Source organism: Lepus europaeus, chromosome 4 (assembly GCF_033115175.1).
Source record: "Lepus europaeus isolate LE1 chromosome 4, mLepTim1.pri, whole genome shotgun sequence".
Classification (NCBI taxonomy): domain Eukaryota; kingdom Metazoa; phylum Chordata; class Mammalia; order Lagomorpha; family Leporidae; genus Lepus; species Lepus europaeus.
In genome coordinates, this window is record NC_084830.1 from 138,215,852 (window position 1) to 138,228,637 (window position 12,786).

Sequence of the window (12,786 nt, forward strand, 5' to 3'; positions counted from 1 at the left end):
GCTGGAGGGGAGACAGGGGCCCCTGCCCTGGTGAACAGAAGCCAACAGGTTCCAGGTGAATCCAGGGAGACAGGAGCCATGAGGATGGTAAACCGGCGGAAGCAGGGCGGGTGTGTTGATCGCTATGACATTGGCTGGGCATGTGAGCCAAGAGGATGCCGGAGGGCCTGCGTCCAGGGGAAGAATTGCGTTGTTAGCCTCAGGGTCTGTAAGTAGTTCTGGGCAGCCTTCTTGGTAGCCTGCATGGCTTCACAGAATTAGATACACACACACACACACACACACCTGCTTCTCCATCCCCCTTCTCGATTTCCCCCCTCTGAGCTTAGGCTCCTCTGTTGGTAGATCCCAGGCCTGAGAAGGCAGTGTAGTGCATGGGCTGGGAGCTGGGCTGCCACCTCCCACACTCCCTCGCGGACGCCTCCTTTGCAGCTGAGCTGGGTGCCACCCCTCCCAGGCTCTGGGCAACCACCCCAGGGAAGGAGAGTTACGGAGGATTCCCCTGGGAGCTGCACCTCTGTTCCCGCACTCTGTCTGGTCAGAAGCTGCAAGAGAAGGGGACCCATTCCGATGAGACTGAGGCCCAGAAGGAGGAGGGGCTCCTGAGGAGGTGCTGCCACCCCAGGTCCCCAGGTGATGACCAGCGCCTCCTTCCTTGCTGGTGCACTCAGTCGGCCGCCTGCCTACCTTTAGGGCTCGGTCATGCAGAGTCGGAGCTAGGTCTGTGCAGCCGGCGCTGACGAGCCCTGGGCCCAGCATGCTTTGCAGCAGCAGCATTAGCAGTGCCTGCTGTGAGGTCATTGAGGAGGCTGTCCTGGGGCCTGGTGGGCAGGAGCGCTGCCGTTCAGTGCTTCTCAGATGGCAGCATGCGTCTGAATCGCCTGGAGCGCTGAGCGCCGGCTTCCTCCCCCAGCCTCCTGTTCAGGGCGTGCGTTTCTCACGGGTGCCCAGCGATGCTGCTGTTCCAGGCGTGAGGACTGGCCTCTGAGGGCTCTGCTGCACGGGGAACGGGCCGAGTCTGGCCTGTCTTCAGCTTCCCTGCTCGAGCAGAGTCACTGAACGCTGCTGTCCCAGGCTGTAAGTCCGTCCTTCACAGACAGCCAGAGCCATCTTTCCAAAAGGCAAACCTGATCGTATGACTGCACATCTTTTGCGGCTCTCCAGCCAAGGAGAGAGAATGTTGGAATGTGGCCTGCAAGGCCCTACACAGTGGGGCCACTGCCACCTCTCCTGCCTGTGTCCCTTCAGTCCGCCTCCTGGGCCAGCTTGCCTCTGAGCCCAGGGTGCTCGCACATGCTGTTCCTGGCACTCTGCAGGGACAGGACAAAGCCCCTGCTGCCCACAGCTCACCTTCTCAGCACGGTATTGTCAGGTGGTTGTCGTTGTTTTTAAGATTTCCTTATTTTGGAAGGCAGAGTCACACAGAAAGAAAGGGAGACACAGAGATCTTCCGTCCGCCGGCTCACACCCCAAATGGCCAGGGCTGGGCCAGGCTGAAGCCAGGAGGCTGCAACTCTATCTGGATCTCCCATGTGGATGGTAGGGCCCAAGCACTTGCCCGCCGTTGTCCCAGGCACATTAGCAGGGAGCTGGATTGGAAGTGGAACAGCCAGGACTTAAACCAGCACTCTGATATGGAATGCCAGTGTCAAAAGTGACAGCTTAACCTGCTGCGCCACGCCAGCCCCTGGAGTGTTGCACATTTTGTAAAGGAAATAAAGTAGGGTCCTGTGCCAACGTGTGTGTGGGAGGTAGGGGAGGTTCAGGTGAGCTAGGATGGATCAGGACTAGGTGACATTTGTTGTGAGAGCTAAACTATAAAATGGCTCCAACCAGCGGTAACTTTTCCATCAGTAACAGTAGCACAGGACCCAGGGCCCATGACACTTTTGGGGACCCTGAAATGTTTAAATTCTTTTAAAATCAGAAGAAAACAAACTTTGAGGTTAGGAACATATTTTAATATATAACATTAGCATATGCATAGTATGCCAGCACATGTTGTCTTTTTATGTAGGAAACTGTTCATAATGCTCAAAAGGCTTAGGACCCTGGAAAACCGCAGTTTGGTCCTGGTTCCCAGCGTGGCAAAAGCCCTAGCAGGGCCTTCTAAGCAGAGGGCACAGTGAGGGCAGGGTCCTGAGGTGGCAATGAGCTGTGTGTGTTTGAGGGGCAGAGGAAGGTCCTCAGCGGACGGGGTAGTCTGGGGACTGGTGAGAGATGGGGTTGCAGGGTCTGATCATCAAAGATCTATGTGTGGAGGGATGTGGGCCGGGGAGAGGAGGCGTGCTGATCATCAAGGGGGTTACTACTGACTGCTGTTGGGACCAGGGGGTGATGGGCAACGTCTAGGTGTCCCAGAGGCTGGGGTGCTGGCTGCGCTTGGGCTGGGGACCATGCATCCCCTTTAAGGGAGGGACTACATGAAAACCCACCCACTGCATTTCCCAGCTGGGGTGCAGGCCTAGGTGGAACCTGTCTCCTGACACCCCAAGTGCTTAAGCGATTGATTGTCCCCCTACAACCAAAAAGAAAATGGGGTGTGCCTTTCAGGCATCGTGATGAACAGGTGTTGCTTGGCAGGTGTTTCTGTGACTGGAGGGAGTTTCTGAGTCGGGGTGCTAAGCCCCTCTGTCTTGGCCTCATTTCTGGGGCTCAAACAGCCCCTCCCTGGGGCAGCCAGACTGGGGGGGGGTGGGGCTTCGGCAAGTGAGATGCAGCGAGGAGCTATTTAAAGCTGCCGGCAGCTCACCCCTTCTGTTCGCGGCTCTGCCGGGTGGGAGCTGCCGTCGTCACGCACCCACCGCGCCTCAGGAACACAGCAGCCCAGCGCACCCACACACAGACGCATGGGGAGGGTCTCCGGGCCCTTCCGTGAGCTGGCAGGGACCCCTGCAGCTTCCGTGCCCAGGCTGAGGATGCAGGAGTAGTCCCCTGGACACCCTCCCACCCCCACCCCATCTTCTATGTACAGCCCAGAAAAGTGGCCTAAATTCAGGTCACCCCCCCAAAACTGCCTATGAGTGTAACCAATTAGCAGCTTTCTGGGGGGTGTTGTGGAGGCCGGGGATCTCACACCCTGGAGGCAGTCCAGGCCTTAGGGAGGAGCTGTGAGCCCCGGCCCCCCAAAGCTGAAGCCTTGAATGAGCCTCCCTGCTGGGATGTCGGTGACCTGCTTCTGTCACTCACACCTCCCAGGGGCCCCTGCAGAGGGGGCTACGCAGGGGGTCTGCAGGGATAAAAGCACAAGGTGGGCCCTGGTTTGAATGTAGGCAGCTGACTGACTTGTCTGGGCTGCTATTGCCTGTGCTATGATGGGATAAAAATAATGTCCACTTGAGATAGTTGTGAAGATTTTATTTGAATTAATAATGTACAGAGCCAGCAGGGTGTGGGGTAGATATTATGGTACAGTGGGTTAAGTCTCTGCTTGGAACACTTGCGTCACCCATCAGGGTGCCTAGGTTTGAGTCCTGCTTCCACTTTAGATCCAACTTCCTGCTAATGCACACCCCTGGGATGCAGCAGATGTCCTTAGCACCCATGTGGGAGACCTGGATGGAGTACCAGGCTCCTGCCTTTGGTCTGGCCCAGTCCTGGCTATTAAATGCAGTTAGAGAGTAAATTAGCAGATGGGAGATCGATCTCTCTCTCCCCCCTCCCCCACCTCTGTCATTCTGCCCTTCAAATAAATAAATAAATAAATCTTTTAAAAAATGTACAGAGCCTCCCCCATAGCCTAGCACAGAGTCAGCAGAGTGAATGCTAGCTTCTACTTACCATTATCACCATTATCATGATAGCTCTTGAAATTGGTTCCTTTACCGAAATCCAGAGGCCTAGTGTGGCCCCCTCCAGGCCCCCGTGGATGTAGACAGAAGCTGAGGGGTCTTGGGGAGCAGAGGCAGCAGGGAAGTGGGCCTCGTGTGGCCACCTGTGCCAGCCGTGGCCTCACACACTGGCCGCTGGGCACATGGCGGGCCAGCAAGGATGACTGCTGAAGACTCCCTGGCTGTTTGCTCCCTCCCAGCTGCACACCCAGGCTCAGACCCCAGCCCCCCACAAGGCTCAGACCCCAGCCCCCCACAAGGCTCAGATCCCAGCCCCCCACAAGGCTCAGACCCCAGCCCCCCACAAGGCTCAGACCCCAGCCCCCCACAAGGCTCAGATCCCAGCTCCCCCGCTTCTCCGGTGGGAACTATGGATTCGGCCAGATCAGAGCATCTGGGAAGTTGGGATCTTCTTGCTGGGCCATACAGTCACGTGCAGGGCCAGATCCCAGATCCCAGGGATGAGGGATCTGTAAGGGGGGTGACGTAAGTGACTCAGAGCTGTGCAGGGACAGAACCTGGACGTAAGGGTCAAGCGGGAGACAGGAGAGCCAGAGGGAGGTCCATTCAGTGGCCGCTTGCCACAACTGTGTTTATCTAATGCCTCCTGCAGACCTGTCTCCTTCACCTACTTGAACAGTCACGCAGTGTCCCACCACTGTCCCACGGTCCCCTCCACCCCACCCAAGCCCTACATCAACCTCCTCAGGGGCCTCTCCTGCCCCAGCATGGCTCCCTCGATTTCCAGGGCCCCCACACCCACTTCCATTGTCACGTTCTGCAGCCAGCCGCCCGGGAGCTGGATTGGGGCCATAAAACTAACATTTTGCACACACGTCTCTCCAGATGACAGGCAAGATGGGCCTTCTGCCCTCGGCCCACACACACCCGTGCTCAGGAAGCGCTGGGAGCCAGGCCTGCACCCTACACGGAGGGGAAGAGGGCTGGGTGGGGGCAGGGTGCCTTCTCCCCACTATGGGTAACTAGCGTGACCCCTGCCCCTTGGGCTCTGCTCTGGGCCTCACCTTCTAGGGAGCAGGGAAAGAACTCCACTGCTGTGAGATTGCTGGAAACAGGCAAGGAGAGGGCTTGTAACGATGGACAGGATGGGACAGAAGCCAGGGTGACAAGGGATGGCAGGAGAGCAGGGACACAGCCTGAATTAACGCGGGGTCTGAAATGGAAGGGAGAGGGACTCCAAGAATAGGTGCACTCCTGAAGGGAAGGCTGAGGACAGCAACAAGGGGCAGGTGCGGTGCTTGTGAAAGTCAGATGGCAGGGGCAGGAGCAGAGGGACCTTCCGAGAGAAGGGGTCAGAGAGCAGATGGAGAGAGGCTGTCAGGAGCCCAAGAGAGCCCCGGTGGAGGCATTAGAGCAGCTCGGGGAACGCCGAGCCCAGGGCTGTGCCCAAGTTCGAGGGACACTGGGGGCAGCCACTGCAGGTGAGCGTGAGGGGCAGTGGAGGTGCACTCTGCCTGTGACGAGGGACTCCTGCTGGGGCCAGGGGCACTGATCCCAGCCTCCTGCTGCTGCCTCACCACATTCCCAGCAGCCACCGTGTATTGGAGCACCTGCTATGGACAGGTACTCAACAGCCATGATCTCTTCCTGTCCTTTCTCATTAAATGCTTGCAAGGCCAGCACCGTTGCTACCCCACTTACAGAGGAGAAAACAGACTCAGAGCACAGGGGAGCCCTGTGTGCATCCAACTCCAGTGCGTTCTCTCTGAGCCTGGCGTGCCGCAGGACCACGAAGCAGCTTTCCCCTCACTGACACACACTCAGGCGCCCACAGGGGCCTTGGTGTCTGTCCCTCCGCCCCCCTCCGCAGGATCTCAGATCGCCTCCCTGTAGCTTAGCAGCAGAGCGCGAGGATGATGTCATTCCTTTTATTTAAAGAAAAGGGCTGAGCTGGAGCTCCGAGATGGGGGTCTGGGTGGGAGCAGGAGCCCAGCACCTGGTCTCTTTGCCTCTGGGACTCTTCCTTCTGCTCCAGCTTTGAGCCAAAGCTGCCTCTTGACCCCGCCCTGTCCCGTGCATGGCACCCCAGCAGAGGGGAGTGTGGTGGGTTAGCAGGGGAATGAGGTGCCACAGGTCTGTAGGGCTCCTGGCTGGAGTCAAGTGAGGGAGATGCTTTGGTTAAAGCCAGCCTGTGGGGGAAACTGAGGCTCAGTCCTCCAAGGTGTTGCCCACACATGTCATTCCAGTGGGAGGGTGACAGGGAGGAAGCGTGGACGGGCAGCTTGTGGAATGCAAGGACTCAGGTCTTTCTCTATCATCCTGTCATGGTCAGAGTCCAATCACCTTGAATACCTGCTCAGCCAAGTAAGAGCTCCTGGGCCGGGGTGGGTGTGCTCGGCCTCCCCTGGGGGCGCGCCTCCCTTCCTTGGCTTACGCTTTGTCCCTGCCTGGCTTCTCCGAATATCGCCAGTTCTTCCATGCCTCAGCCTCGCTACCTGCAGGGGGCTCCCTTTTCAATAGATGTGCGTGATGTAGTCCCTCATTTAAACCTAACAGCATCGCTAGAGAATGGTACCAATTTTATCCCCGTTTTCCAGACGAGGTAACTGAGGCTTACAAAGGGTGAGCAGCCTGCCCCAGTGACACGGCTGTAAGTGGCAGAGCCAAAGTGGAAACCCAGGTCTATCCTGTTCTAGAACCGCCCTGCTTCTTGCCATTGTGAGACTCTCCCCCAGATCCCTGAAAACCCTCACACTTTGCCTGTGAAGCCCTGGAACAGGCTGAAGGTTTACGCCTCCCAAATACACATGTTGAGATCCTTCCCTGGGGGTGAGGCCTTTGGAAGGGGACTCACGTGGATCCCAGAGCTGCTTTGCCTTGGGAGCCATCGATGACACAGTTGGCTCTTACCTGACGTCAGATCTGCCAGCACCTTCAGCTCTGACTGTGCAGGCACCAGATCTGTGAGAAATAAGTCCAGGGTTGTTTTGTTTTTTAACATGTATTTGAAAGGCAGAGTCACAGAGGGAGAGGGAGCTTCCATCTGCTGGCGCACTCCCTGAATGCCCGCAACAGCCAGGGTTAGAAGCCAGGAGCCAGGAACTTTACCCAGGTCTGTGACACATGGATGGTGAGAATCCAAGTACTTGAGCCATCATGCGCTGTCTTCCAGGCACGTTAGCAGGAAGCTGGATCAGAAGCGCAGAGTGGGTAGGACTTAAACCAGGCACTCCAACAGGGGATGCAAGTGATCCAAGGGTGGCTGAAGCAGCTGCGCCCCAGTGCCTACCCCTCTGTTTTTTTTTTTTTTAAAGATTTACTTATTTATTTGAAAGAGTTACACAGAGAAAGAGAGGCAGAGAGAGAGAGAGGTCTTCCATCCGCCGGTTCACTCCCCAATTGGCCACAACGGTCAGAACTGCGCCTATCTGAAGCCAGGAGCCAGAAGCTTCTTCTGGGTCTCCCCCATGGGCTCAGGGGCCCGATGAGTTGGGCCATCCTGTACTGCTCTCCCAAGCCATAGCAGAGTTGGATTGGAAGTGGAGCAGCCAGGACTCAAACTGGCGCCCATATGGGATGCTGGCACTGCAGGCAGCGGCTCTACCTGCTATGCCACAGCACTGGCCCCCTCTTGTTTTTAAGCTACCTGGTATATGACATTTTGTCATAACAGCCTGAACAGACTGCCATCCACCCCCCTCCCCAGGCCAAGGAGTTCAAGAGGTCATAGGCCCCTCTGCTGGCCAAGCCAGCCCAAGCACGAGGCAGCAGGCCAGTGATGGGGACCATGTTCTCTTCCCCCATCAGTTCACAGGGCCCCTGACCCTGGCAGCCTTCAGCCGGTCCCTGCCAGAGGCAGGCGGAGATGCTTGCTCTATATTTTATTTAGCCACTAATTGCCTGCATTTAAAAGGCATCACAGTGCCACAGTCGTCCTCTGCTTCATGCCCTGATGCGTGCTTCTGCATGAAGGGACGCTGGAGCGGGGGGCAGAGGGGCCAGAGTCTCCCCAACAACAACTTTAAAAGCCTGACCCCAGCGCTGAGTGCTGGAAGATGTCAGGTTGTCGCCCTGAGAAGCGAGACGGGGCACTCAGGGCTGGGGCCTCTGCAGGAAGGCGGAGGAGTCAGAGCTCTGGAAAGGGCCAGGAGAGGGGGTGCTCCGTGTCCTCACCCACCCTAGTTGCAGGGCCCTGCTGGTGTAGCCCTACCCAGGATGTCTCAGTTCCAGCTTCCTGCCCAGGGGACTCGGCAAAATGCAGCTGCGAGTGAGAGGGCACAGAGCAGGCGTGCATGGCGGGGCGTGAGGAGACACCCTTCAGAGCTCGACTGCTTGGCAGGGCAGTGGGGCTGGGAGGGTGGTGCCAGCAGCTAACTTTCAAGTCCCATGTTGGGCTTTGCACCTGTTCACAGAGAGCAGACCCTAGTATAAGGGGAGAATAACTTGTTTCCCACCATTTCCCAATCATCTCTGGGTCTAACTCCAGCCAGATAGAACCTCATTATGGTCCCAGTCTTCATGCCAACAGCAAACCTGTACTTCAGCCACAGCCCTGTTGCCTTTTTCCTAATCGACATCCCTAAATCCAACCCTAACCCAACTATGCCAGCCTGAATCCAATTCCTAGCACCAAAGCCAAGCCAAACTCCACCCCAAATAGCAGTGATATTTCTAACCCCATTTCCAACCCTAGCACCAACCCTAACCCATGTCTCATGTGAACCACAGTGATATCCTGCTCAGGTGCAAAGCCACCCCTGACTTTCCCCTATCCTTATATCTCACCCGACTCAACCTCGACTCATAACCGCAGTGGAAGCCAGCCCTCACCCTGGCTCTGGGCCCAGTCCCTGGCATGGTCCCATGGCACCTGGACAAGGCTGGTGTGGGTTGGAGGGCTACAGTCCTGAGGCAAGCCACGAAGCCGTGGCAGCTTCAGAGTGGTGCCTCCCACTGCTCAGAGTGTCCAAGCTCCCAGCTCTCAGTGGAGGAGTCTGGGTCCCTGTGCTGTGTTCAGCGCCCAGCAGCCCATCCCAACTCCACAGGAACTTGGGCAGAGGTGTGACAGGCCTCCAGCCCCTGGGACACACCTGAGAAGCCGTGCATCTCCTGGGCACTGCCAGGAAATGAGCACTTGGCTGGGCTGCCCCACCGCTGTGCTCCTCACACCTCGCTGGCTAATTTCTACATGGTCACAGGCCCGGTCTAATGGGCCGCTGCTTCCAGCCCGGTGGACAATCGGGGAAAGCGGCCCCCAGGGTCTCCTACAAGCAGAGGGGCTGCATGTAGCGCTAAAAGGGTGGCATTTGCATTTGTCGGGAGAGAAGGGCACTCTGAAAGCGTGGGCTAGAGCTGGGGGAGGAGACAGGCAGAGTGCTTAGCTGAACCCTCAGGGCGGCGACACTTCCGCTCTGAACCTGGCCAGAGCAGTCGTCCATGCTAGTGGCTTGAGTGCCAAGGAGCCGCCATTGGAGCTCAGCCAGTGCCGGTGATTAAGCCTCCAGCGTGGAGAGCCTTCCAAGCAGCGCTCTGTGTACTGCACACTGTTCCCGGGGCCATGTGTGGGCTGGTGTCCCCCCACCCCCGCCATCAGCCGCCTGTCTTCCTGGGGTCTGTCGGTCTGTCTGCTCAGATGGGGCGCTGCCTGGCCAGGCTAGCCGCCAGTTCCGCATTTCCCACTGGCCCCAGTGCACCCTGGTTGCTCACCAGAAGCTCAGTGAACAGGCTGGGCTTTCTCCAGCTTTGCTTCCCAGCAACTTCCACTTCCTGGGAGGGTGCAGTGATCCTTTCTGTTCCCCCCTGCAGGGGAGGCAGGACGGCCTGATGGTTGCAGCTCCAGCTCCGGAAGCAAGCAGACAGCCTGAGTGCTGCCCAAGCTTCCAGTCCCACCATTTGCTCACTGTGTGACCTTGGGAAGGTGTCTTCACCTCCCTGAACCTCGCTTTCTGTTCTGTAAAATGAAGGTAATTGCAGTCTCTATCTCACAGAGCTGCTGTAAGAGTTCAATGAGGTGGCACACAATAACGTGTGTGTGTGTGTGTATGATGTGCTGAGCGCAGTGGCCAGCACACAGTAGGTCCTCGGTAAACACTAGCTCTGACGAGGACTTGGCTGCACACATGGTCACCTGACATGGAAACGGGGCCCGGAAGAGGAGGTCAGCTCAGTCTCTCCTGGGGGAGGCCCTGTGCTGAGTTTGGTCCTGGCTCTGTCTGAAGCACCTGTTCTGACCTTCCCCCCGCCCCTCCCCCAGCCTCGGCCAGGCACCCAGTCATTGACTCATTCACTCCTTTAACCTCGGCTGACAAATGTTTGTGCGTCTATAACTCGGGGCCTGGCTGCATGCTATGGGCTGGGGAGAAGTAAACTGGGGAGCTCTCTATCCTCATGGGACTCATGACCCAGAGGGAACAGGCATGTGGGCTCGGTGAGCCCGAGTGGGGACATGGGAGCACACAGGAGGACCCCTGGCCTGAGAGGCAGCTTCCTGGAGGCAGGCCCATCTGAGCTCACATCTGCAGGGCAGGAAGGCATGAGCCACGCCCAGGGGAGAAGGAGCGTCCAGGCAGGGGCCTGGGTCAGAACGCGCCATAGGTGTATACACATTCTACAGGCCAGAGGGTTTCTCACTGGGCATCCCCCTAAGGGGCAGCGGCCAGGCCTGGTTCTTCACGCTCTCCTCACACCGCCTGCCATTTCAGCAGAGACCCATCCGGAGCACCTGCCTGGTTGCTGGCAGTGGGGTGGGGAGGAGGTCCAGGAGAGAAGCGTCCTTCCAGAAGGGCCTGTCGGGGGTAACTCAGGGCAGGGGACAGAACCCGTGGAGACCAGCACCCCCGAAGCCCTCGTGTGTGTTCTTGCTCCGCCTGTGTGACGGCACTCTGAGAAGGTGCCCTCAGTAGTTGCGTTTCATCAACAGGGGAGCTGAGGCCCTGAGGTTTTCAGTAGCAATCCTGCCTGCATCTCTTACCTACAGCCTGGGCCCTTAACCCCCAGACCACGCCACATAGGGGCAGCACTGGGGGAGAGGAGCAGGCACTGGCAGGCGGCACAGGGAATGCAGCCTCTTGAGGTGACTGCTCTTGGCCTTTTGACCAGCCAGTGCCCCAGACAGAGACGGGGGGAGCAAGCGCCTGGCCGGGCTGGAAGGGACAAAGCCCCCCATTCAGGGCTCTGATGATCTCTGCTCCCAGCTGCTCAGCTCCTTGCAAAGCATTTTCCCTTAATAGCTTCCCATTCACAAGCCGGCTGCAGCCCACATCTGCAGAAACCAGGCCACGGCGACTCCTCCTTCCAGGCCAGCGAGTCAGCCCTGGCCTTGGTCACCATGTCCCAAATGTCTCCTCCTCCCTGCAAGTCAGGAAATTTTGAGTCTTCCATTGCACCTGCTGTCTCCAGGAGTCTGCCCACGGTGAGGAACAGAGCTGAGACCCTTTGGCCTACACCTACCCATTCGTAACTTTTCTCTGCAAAATGGGTCTAAAGGGTGAAGGTGGAGAGCAGGAGGAGGTGTGACCCTTTTTGTTTTATTTGAAATGCAGAGTTAGACTTAGGGGAGGGAACCCTAAATGGCCTCCACTGCTGGGCCTGGGCCAGGCTGAAGTCTGGAGCCTGGAATTCCATTTGGGTCTCCTGGGGGTGGCAGGGGCCCAAGAACCATCTTCCACTGCTGTCCCAGGTGCATTAGCAGGGAGCTGGATCAGAAGTGGAGCAGGCTAGACTTGAACCAGCACCCGTGTGGGATGCTGGCATCACAGCCACAGCGTTGGCCCTGCTGTGGTGACCCTTGACCTCCTTCTGACCCACGCCTCCAAACTGATGACAGGAGAAGAGAGAAGCCATGGGAAGCATTTAGCATAGGCCTGGCCCATGGTAAACAAGAAATGGTAGCAGGAGTTAGATCTTACTGGGTATTTCTTAAATGTTTCAGCTATAGATTTTTTTTTCTTCCAGCGTACTTTTTTAAAAAAAGATTCGAGAATCTTCCATCCGGCCCCCTGTAATGCAATTTTTTAAAGCAGAGCCTGGCTAAGATGTGCAGAAGGTGAAGTGGGAGAGGGATGTCTACTGGCTCTGAAGCACAGTGGCCTCTCTGGTTTTGACCAGTACGTCCCAGACTTGGCTGATGATCAGACCCTCTGGGAGCATGTTTTTTTTTTTTCCCCTCAAGGCTCAAAAACTATCTTTACTGGAAGACTGAACAAACAACCGGCCCCACTGCCTTCAGGTCTAGGGGAGGAGGGCTAGGGATTTGTCCCCTGATACAGTGTGTTCAGAATCCGCCTCGGAAGGAGGCCCCGTATGTCCAGGCCCAGGCAGCTGGGGTGAGCCTGTGCACGGGAGCCAGGCCCCTCTCCCCACTAGGCTCGGTTTCCTTCTCTGTGAAATGGGCTTGGAGGGAAGCTTGTACTTCAGAGGCCTCGTGAGTGTGGAAGACGTCTGACTCAGGAGGACTGACCGCAGGCGGCCCCCAGGGGATGGGGCTTCTTCCGGCCCCAAGGCAGGAGCATCTGAAAAGCAGCTTCACCGGCCACAACCCCTGGGTCCTCATTCATCCAGGGAGTCTGGGGTGAGCCCAGGAGTAGACCATGTGCAATCACCCCGGCTCATTCTAATGCCCCCAGCTTGGAGGATGTTGAAGCTCCTGGTCGTTACTTGGTGACACCAGAACTTGGGCTCCAAGGACCTCATCCTCCATGGTGCCTCTGAGGCCGAGAAACACCCCAGCATGCCCAGTGGGTTCTTACCATCCCCACACCCTCTCAGTTCCCAGGCTGGCTTCTGCCTCCACCTCCCTCTGGGCTCCATTCTGAAAGTTCTCCCCTCCTTGGGGCCGTGGCTGAAATGGCCCCCTGGCGGTGCTCCTCGGTGCCTCAGGGCCGGCTCTCAGTGCCTTGGCCCCGTCCCTGCCTTGCAGCCTGCCTCCTTGGTTACGTCTGAGGCCCAGCTGAGGACTCCTGCAGGCCAGGCACGGGCGCTGAGCCCTCGCAAAGCA